This window comes from Aedes albopictus, chromosome 2, assembly GCF_035046485.1.
Source record: "Aedes albopictus strain Foshan chromosome 2, AalbF5, whole genome shotgun sequence".
Taxonomy (NCBI): Eukaryota; Metazoa; Arthropoda; class Insecta; order Diptera; family Culicidae; genus Aedes; species Aedes albopictus.
This window is the reverse complement of record NC_085137.1, coordinates 16969054-16978212: the sequence shown is the minus strand read 5'-3', so window position 1 is coordinate 16978212 and position 9159 is coordinate 16969054. Positions and strand designations below refer to the sequence as shown.

The window sequence follows — 9159 nt, the reverse complement described above, 5'->3', positions numbered from 1 at the left end:
TTAATGCTAACTGTCATCAGATTACCCGGAACTAGTAATACTACCGGTCAAACTACCGGTAGTAACTTCTGTGGACTGTGTCTATTCTCTTATTATCCATGCATCAGGTTACTGACAAAAAAGCGATTTTATGTACCGCGAGCATGGTTTGGTTCACTTCTACATTGGTCCACTTTCGGTAGGCCACCCTAAACCGGTTCCGGAACATTTACATACATGGTTCATTTTTACATTTGATCAATTCCAGGCGGGACACCCGGAACCGGTTGTGGAGCATGTTGAGTGTTATTACTTTTTAGTCGGGCTCCCTACTGTACATCAGCACAATAATTTTACTCGAAATACACGAATAATGAGTTCGACCCTGTGCTTGTCCGTGTTTGTTTTGCTTTCGTGCGGTTTTCGTGCTAAACGCTGCTCTCGCTGGTGCGACTCGACCATCACTCACTTTTTCCCCAGACGTCAAGCGATCAACAGTCGCATTCACCTCGCGGAGATCATAAGGAGAAACATTTTCACTGGTCCTTCGAACCGGATTGGGGGTCGGCCTCAGGTAATTTATTGAATATTTACATTTATTCTTGATTTTAGCTTTTCAGATAAGTTGAAAGTGCTATATTTCGGCGCAAGGGCCGAAAGAATTCAACATTCAATGTGGCTGACATGTGGGTTAGCAAAAACTTTTGTTACTTTCGACGCATGGGTCGATAAACCAAAATGGCTGACAGGTTGATCGGTATGCGGATTGTGGTTACCATTCAATGTGGCTAACATGTGGGTTAGCAAAATTTTTTGTTTCTTGCGGCGCATAGGTCGATAAACCAAAATGGCCAACATTTAGGTTACCATTCAATGAGGCTAACATGTGGGTTAGTAAAAACTTGTGTTTCTTTCGGCGCATGGGTCGACAATCCAAAATGGCTGACATGCTGATCAGTATACGGATTTGAAAGGATTGTTTCTGTGCCAATATTCATGTTGGTCAAATAAACCTTCGACGCTTGGGTCGATAGGGTAGAGATATAATACACTTGCAGATGTGTGGAAGCAAATTCATACGACGCATGGGTCGATCTAACACAAAGGCTGACATGTGGGTTGGCAAAAAATTTAGAAGCTAAAGAAATTGCCGATCAGGATGCACAATTTGTCCAAAACTTGAGGACGGAAATATTACCGTTTGCTGATTATCAAAATGGCGTGCATTCCTTTTATATTTCAAACCAAACCGAAAATCGTCGAAAATGATGACGACTGTAGTCATTGTCGTGTGCTATTCGAGTCTAAAACTCAAAGACAATCCTAAAGTTGAAGACCGTAAGATTCATACAAGGGAATTTTACATGTTTACCTATTCACAGATGCAAAATGTCAGACGACGAGAAGCAACGAGACGAGATCGAAGGAGAACCTTCCAGTCCCGCAAGTCCAGTGGTGTATGTGGTGCAATCGGATTACGACCGCATCGCCGTGCAACGAAATCATGCCGTTTCGAGAATAAACGGTATTATGAACTTAATCACCCAATTTCAAGCTGATCGTATGGCTCTTGAAACTCGGCGTGATATGCTGAAGGAGTGCTACAAAGTGTACAATGTTGCACAAAGCATCTTGGAACAATGGAATCCCGATGAAACATCCAGCCGTGAAGAAGTGGAAATATACTATGTCAACGGGCTGACTACCTTCGAAAAAGCAATCGCAACTAAAACGCGAGAGGAGACCGGGGGTAGTACGCTCAACAAGGATGGCGTGAGGCTACCCGCCATCGATCTTCCCGTATTCTCGGGTCACGGTGAAAACTGGTTGGAGTGGTTCGACAAATTTAACACGTTGATTCACCACCGAGCATCATTGGCCGTGGTACAAAAGTTCGAGTATTTGAAGCTTTCTCTTCGTGGCGCAGCCTTAGGACTGATCGATTTCCTACCGACTACTGAGGACAACTATTCCATCGCATATGAAATGATTGAACGACGATACAACAACCCAAAACTTCTGGTTCAAAACCATACGAGCGAGCTTTTCGAACTGAAGTCGGTCGAAGTCGAGTCGGCGGCTGGACTGGGGAATTTATTCGATTCCGCAAGAAAGCATCTCCGCTGCCTCGAGAATCTCAAGCAGCCGGTGAAGTCATGGGATGCCATGCTTATCTACCTGATGGCCAATAAGCTGGATCCTACCACCCGGCGGGAATGGGAATCTGTTGCGTTGTGTATCACCCCTTAGACTAACTCGTTTTCACTCAAATGCTGAACGTAGCTCCTAGGAGTCTAAAACAATCGATACAGGAGGTAAGACTTGTCATTTTTCGAATTTTATGTTTTTCATATAAGTGTGGGTCACTCCAATACGCCCTTTTCAAATGTTAGTCTAGACAAATATTAGATTATGCAAAGTTGCTTCTTAAACAATTTTTTGAACTTCCATAAAGTTTCATTGGTTGATGAGAGGCTGCTGAACCTATATATGGCCATGTTGGCACGAAACACGATGAAAAATATTCACTCAATGTAGACATGAAAAAAGTTTTTGTTAGAAAAACTTTTTTCCCTTAAATATGTCACAGCAACATTGTTTGGAGAAAATGTAGGTAATTGAAATACCTTTCTCCAGAAAAAAAAATCATCGATTTAAAACATAGGGTTTTTTGTAATATCGATTTAAATTTTTTAAACCTTTATTTTTCAGTGTAGGAATTAATTTTGTATTTTTTGGATATTTTTCTAAAAAACTTCATGGAATTTCACGATAGTCCGCCATACAACACTTTTTTGTAGGTCTTGTCATTTTTGAGTTACATCGATTTGAAAAAAATCTATGAAAAAAAATTAGGCCCTCTTCAAATGTTACTCTTGAAAAATTTCGAAAAACAAAATATGCAAAGTTGCTTAGAAAGACCTATTGTTTATGCCCACAAAGTTTCGTTCGATTCTGAGAGGATGCTGCCAACCGTTGGTCGAGTTGGCGTGAAATTCGTCATAGTAGTATGTATATGCATTTATGATAATCAAACAATTCAACTCGGCTGCTATACTGTACTATTGGCGGCCACTCTACTAACTCTCCCATCAGAGATTTTTCCTTCTTTTAAAAATAGGCTGTTCTTTCGAGGTGTATACAGTTTCATAATAATACCATTCTATTAGGCTGTCCAGTGGTCGTCCTAGTAAAGCTGTGGTAGTTTGCTTCAAAATGATGGGTTAGTTGCATTTGTTGTTTTTTTGTATGGACTTTGCCATGGTGGATGAGGAGGTCTAAGGGCTTTCGACTAAAACATCTTCGATTTATCACGGACAACCGGCTGGTTGGTCCGATGAGAGCACGACAAACGAAGTCCTTCACGGACAGCCGGATCGTTGGTCCAATGAGAACATGCCAATCAAATTCCCTCACGGACAACCATGACGGCACGATAGAATTAAAATCCACCCAAGCTCTTTCAATTATAAAGAAAAGGATAGGTATGTGGTATTTTTGTGCTAATCAAGTTTGCTGAGAATTATGATTGAATTCATTACCAGTTCAACTGCCAAGAAGATAACACGCAACTCACCACAAAAGTCATAATACCTATAATGACATATTCGGCCTATTGACACTTTCGTTCTGATGTACCTCGGCTTAACATACTTCAGCCCTAATGATCGAACATCATTCCGGGAAATGTCACTCCGGGAAATGGCATTCCGGGAGCTGGCATTCCGGGAAATGTGATACCACCATCCGAAGAGGTGATCGACGCGACCGATTACCGAAATTATGATTTGCTTGATCGATACTCCAACTTCGGTAAACTTCAAAGAGTCATGGCATACTGTCTACGATTCAAGCGAAACTACCTGAACGATAAAGTGGATCGGATCATTGGACACCTCACTTTAGATGAGTTAAAACAAGCGCACAATCATGTGATAAGGATGGTTCAGCAACAACATTTTTCGAAGGAAATCAACCAATTAACTTTGGGAAAGCCCGTTAACGCTTCCAGCAGCTTGATAACGATGAAGCCTTTCTTGGATTACGACGGAATACTTCGACTAGGTGGTAGGTTGCAGGCGTCCACAGTAGAATACAACCAGCAGCACTCTATCATCCTACCGAACAAATGTAACGTGACTTGGTTAATAGCAGTGCAGCATCACCACGCTAATTTACATGTTGGGCCACAAGGTCTGTTGTATGCGCTCAGGTTGAAATATTGGCCAATCCATGGCAGAAGTCTGACTCGCAAGATTGTCCACAAATGTATTACTTGCTTCCGGAACAATCCTAAGACAACGCATCAGATCATGGGGCAGATGCCAGGTGTCAGAGTAACTCCCGGGAGACCATTTCAAACGTGTGGAGTGGATTTTGGTGGTCCTATCACCATTAAGGAGAATTTTGTTCGAACCAAAAAGACCTTGAAGGTATACGTGGCTTTGTTCATCTGCCTACGGACACGAGCAGTGCATTTAGAGTTAGTCAGTAGCCTTTCGAGTGCCTCATTCATAGCGGCATTGAGAAGGTTCACTAGTCAGCGGGGATTATGTAACGTTATTTATTGCGATAATGCCACAAACTTTGTTGGTTCCAAAAATGAGATCGAAGCTATTGCCGCCACCTTTGAGCAACAAGTGGAACCGGATATACGAAAGTTCTGCACATCAGAGGAAATTGATTGAAAGTTTAATCCGCCTCGCTCTCCAAATTTTGGAGGAATATGGGAAGCGGGTATCAAGAGTGTAAAGCAACATATGAAAAGAGTCCTCGGATGTTCAATTCCCACATACGAGGAAATGCTCACGCTTCTGAAGCAAATCGAGGGATGCTTGAACTCCAGGCCTATTTCCCCGATATCCGCTGATCCACGTGATCCCATTCCATTGACTCCAGCGCATTTTCTCATTGGAGGACCGATCATCGCACTTCCTGATGTGGACATCGCCGAAACATCTTCTCACAGGCTAACCCGCTTAGAAGAGGTTCAGAAGAATCTTCAGCAGTTCTGGAAGCGGTGGAGACACGAATATTTGAATCACCTGCAGCAGAGAAGTAAACAGTTTGCTTCAGTTCATCCAAATTTGCTGGTTGGTCAACTATGCTTGATCAAAGACGACAACCTTCCTTCGTGTACGTGGATTACTGGTCGAGTAATCAAGGTTCATCCTGGCCCGGATGGTCATGTCCGAGTTGCGACTCTGCATACGTCTAAGGGTGAAATTAAGAGGTCCATTAGTAAATTATGTGTTTTGCCATTAGACGAATAAGGGGGTGGGGAGTATATTGAGTGTTATTACTTTTTAGTCGGGCTCCCTACTGTACATCAGCACAATAATTTTACTCGAAATACACGAATAATGAGTTCGACCCTGTGCTTGTCCGTGTTTGTTTTGCTTTCGTGCGGTTTTCGTGCTAAACGCTACTCTCGCTGGTGCGACTCGACTATCACTCACTTTTTCCCCAGACGTCAAGCGATCAACAGTCGCATTCACCTCGCGGAGATCATAAGGAGAAACAGAGCACTACCGGTGGCCTCTAACGTAATCTAAGGCGATTTTTTTTGAAAACCGTTCATCAGGTTATCGAAAAAGCTGCGATTTGATGTGTTGCATGCATGGGGTTCGGTTTCCTTCTACATCTGACCACTTCCGGAGGAACACCCGCAACCGATTTCGGGACACTACTAGTTTTCCCAATTACGATCTGAGATATTTTTTTCTTGTTAACCGTTCATCAGGATATCTTAAAAGTCATTTAATGTGCCGCGAATATTGGTTTGGTTCTTTTTATCATTCGACCACTTTCCGTGAGACAGGTGTACAAGTAGTTTCTAATGTGGGTTTAGTCTATTTATCTTGCTACCCGCACAATTAGGTTATTGAAAAGGCCACGATTTGATGTTTCGCATGTATGAGCTTGGTTCACTTTCATACTTGGCCACTTCCGGTGGGATACCCGGAAGTAGTTCCGGAATGCTACCGGTTCAGTGAGACTATTTTCCTGTTTACCATTCATCACGTCATAGAAAAGGCAGCGATTTGATGTGTCGCATGCATGGGTTTGGTTCATTTTTTTTATTTGGCCACTTCCGTGGGACACCTGGAATCGGTTCCGCAACACTACCGGTTCAGATGTAGTCTGAGACTATTTTCCTGCTTACTGTTCATCAGATAATCGAAAATGCCGTGGTTTGATGGGTCGCATGCATTGGTTTGTTGCATTTTCATATCTGGCCCCTTCCTGACCCTATCACGCACTCTAGGCAACGCTTGTTTCACCAACTGGAAGTAAACTAACATAAATATTCCAGAACTTACTTAAATACGTTGAAAATATTCGATGTGATGGTATGCAACGTTGGTCTACGGTACAAAAATTGGCCTATTAATGAAAACAACGTTGGCCTATTGCTTTTCAAGTTCTAGAACCACTTATTATCTCATTTTTTCAATATTTCTGCTGAAGTATTATCACTGTTTGTTTACCAATCTTACTTTACTCAAATTACATTTTCGGAGTTATATTTTCAAAAACTATAAATATGTAAATCACTTAAACTACAGTTCTTTCTTAATTTAGTAACGAAAACTACGCAACCCAATTATTGTGTTATATTTTTAATTAGTTTAACGCCATTTTAGGTCAGTTATCTGTAGTAAGAGTTGTTTTCATTGACCAGACGATAGCAGTTTGCTGCTGTGTATTAGAGTTTTGGTAGAGGTTGGTTTTTTGATTTGAAATTTTAGTGGATATTGTCATTGGAAAAATTTTTTAAGTGTTATCATATGGTAGTGAATTTATTTACTTATTTTGGAAATAGGTAGTGTTACACGAGAAAACAACAAAAACAAGTTGAATGATTGGTTTTGATTAAAAGTCATCATTACTTTGTGTGAATGGTGTTGATTTTGGGTATCTTAAATAAGTTATTGACATTACTTATCGTGATTTTTGTTTTTTTTTTTATTTATTTTTAATTTGTTTAACGCCATTTTAGGTCAGTTATCCGTAGTAAGAGTTGTTTTCATTGACCAGACTGATAACAAATAAATAAATACACAAGTTCAAAAAAGCATCCTTGACCGTCGCATCAAATGTTCAGTTATCGAAAAGTCATTTCAAAATGTTCCAGAATCATGATCATGTGTATAGAGTCCATACTATACTATAGACTGCCCACTAAGCTGAAGAATCATGGCGTCTACATAAACTAAACAAAGTGCCATTGCTTTCAATTTTAATGCTCCAATGTGCTAAAATTGAAACGAAATGTTACAGTTGTTTGGCGCATATTGCAGTGCAATTAAAAATCGGAATTTTTGACACGCGAAAATCTATTTTTCTCTTAAACCTTGTGTCGGACGTACGTCGGGCACAGAGCGCTGGATAGAGGGCCAGGTCCGCTGTCCAGCGCACTTCGTCCGACGTTAGGTTTCACGTATGGATTTTTAGAAAACTCGATTGTCGGGTGTGGGGAAACTTCGGGTTTGAACCGCGACGACAATAGCTTTTCCGATCTCCAGTTATGCGTGTTTTTTTTTTAGTTTTTGGTTTACGTTAAGATAGGTCGAACGAGGGGACTATGCCAACGAAGCATCCCGATACTCTATTAGTGGAGATGTTTTGATTCCACATCGTGAAATAACCAGGTCTTTGAGACAGTGACCCTAAACTTTTGTACGAGAGTGAGTTTTCTTTTTTTGAACCCTATACATGTAAAAATTCTTTGTGAGAGGAATTTCCTGCCAATAATTCATCTGAAATTTCACCACGGAACAAACTTGTAACGAGGTTACAAAATAACATCCCACCCATCCAAGATGATCATGACCCTTAAAAAAATATATCAGTCATATAAGCTCCGTTTCGACTAGGGACCCAACGGGAGTGTCAAAATTGAACATGTAGGCAATGTTTGCCCCCGGAAGAAAACTTCCGAAGTTGAGCCTTACCGATGAATGGCCTCGCGTTCGGGTGTAATACGAGCTCCAAAAGAATAGAGCCTTTACGTTTGCATAGCGTGGGACCCAAAACCAATCCAACCGCGAAGCAGTGAAAACGTGCCAAGAGAGCAGAGTAGTTAAAAAGGTGGATAGAAAGGTTATAGAAGAAAAGTAGGTGAAAAGTGAAGACAGGCAGAAATAGAAGAGAGTGGAATTAAACAGTCGAGGTTAGTAGAATGACCAATTTGTCTAGAAATTGTAAAATTAAACGGTCGGGATAATTGCAGGAAAGATATTACCCGACAACGTTGACAACCTAACCTACAGTGTGCCGACAGTGAAAATCTCGAAAGGTATTAAACAGTGAATCGTTTTGGGCACAAATTAACTGTTCTATTCGTTTGAAGATAAAACCTTCAAACGAAGGTTCCACTCTAGGGCGTGAACACCGGCTGGAAACCCCTCGATCAGCTGATCGGGCCTACACGTGTCGACCAAAGACGTCCCATTATCGAGTCCGTTTCGACCCTCGCGGTCCGAGCCCAACTCAAAAGCTCGCCGCCCGGCTGGTCTCGGATAAACCGCCGCCACCGTCCGTTTAGTGACGGAGCAAACCGCCGCCGCCGTCCACCTAGCCACGTAACAAACCACCGTCGCCGCCCGTCCAGCGACGGAGCGCATTCTTGTCGCCGCCGTCAGACACAAACGCACCGCTGTCTGAGGCCGCACGCCATCTAGCAGCCGATAGGCCACGAACGCTTACCGGCCAACGGTTCGAGGAGAGGAATCACCCACCAGGATCATGCAACAAACGCGCGCAACGAGGAAAGCCCTGACTGCAGCTGCATGTCGAAGACAGTGACGTACACAGTAAGCGAAAACCGATACTAACCCCTCGCTAGGAATAAACATGTAGAATTCCAAAACGTTCCTCAATTAAACTGCATGCTTGAATGAAACGTCGAATTGTGTAGTGGGAGGTTGGATCAGAAACACGCTATATAAACCGTTTATTTCTTTCGATTGCGATTATGATTTTTTCTTGAATTTTGGTCTCCGTCTGTTGGGTTCAGTACTAATGATTTGCAAACCCGCCCTGAGGTCTCAAGCCGGAACGGGAAAAATATAAACTGATAAACCGCACCTTCACGGTAACTTTTAGTTACCTGGCGCATAAGTGAGGGTCGTGAATTCCTTAAACCCAAAAAACAGTCCTGCCCGTTACATTTGG

General features: G+C 42.1%; 1 long non-coding RNA gene across 1 annotated transcript; it reads left to right on the top strand.

Moving 5' to 3' along the window:
- The first annotated feature begins 7788 nt into the window (after nucleotides 1–7788).
- Nucleotides 7789–8949, top strand: LOC109404846 (uncharacterized). Its single transcript, XR_009997297.1, has 3 exons — nucleotides 7789–8155; nucleotides 8216–8281; nucleotides 8336–8949. It is a non-coding gene; the product is annotated as an uncharacterized LOC109404846 (long non-coding RNA).
- The last annotated feature ends 210 nt before the right edge of the window (nucleotides 8950–9159 follow it).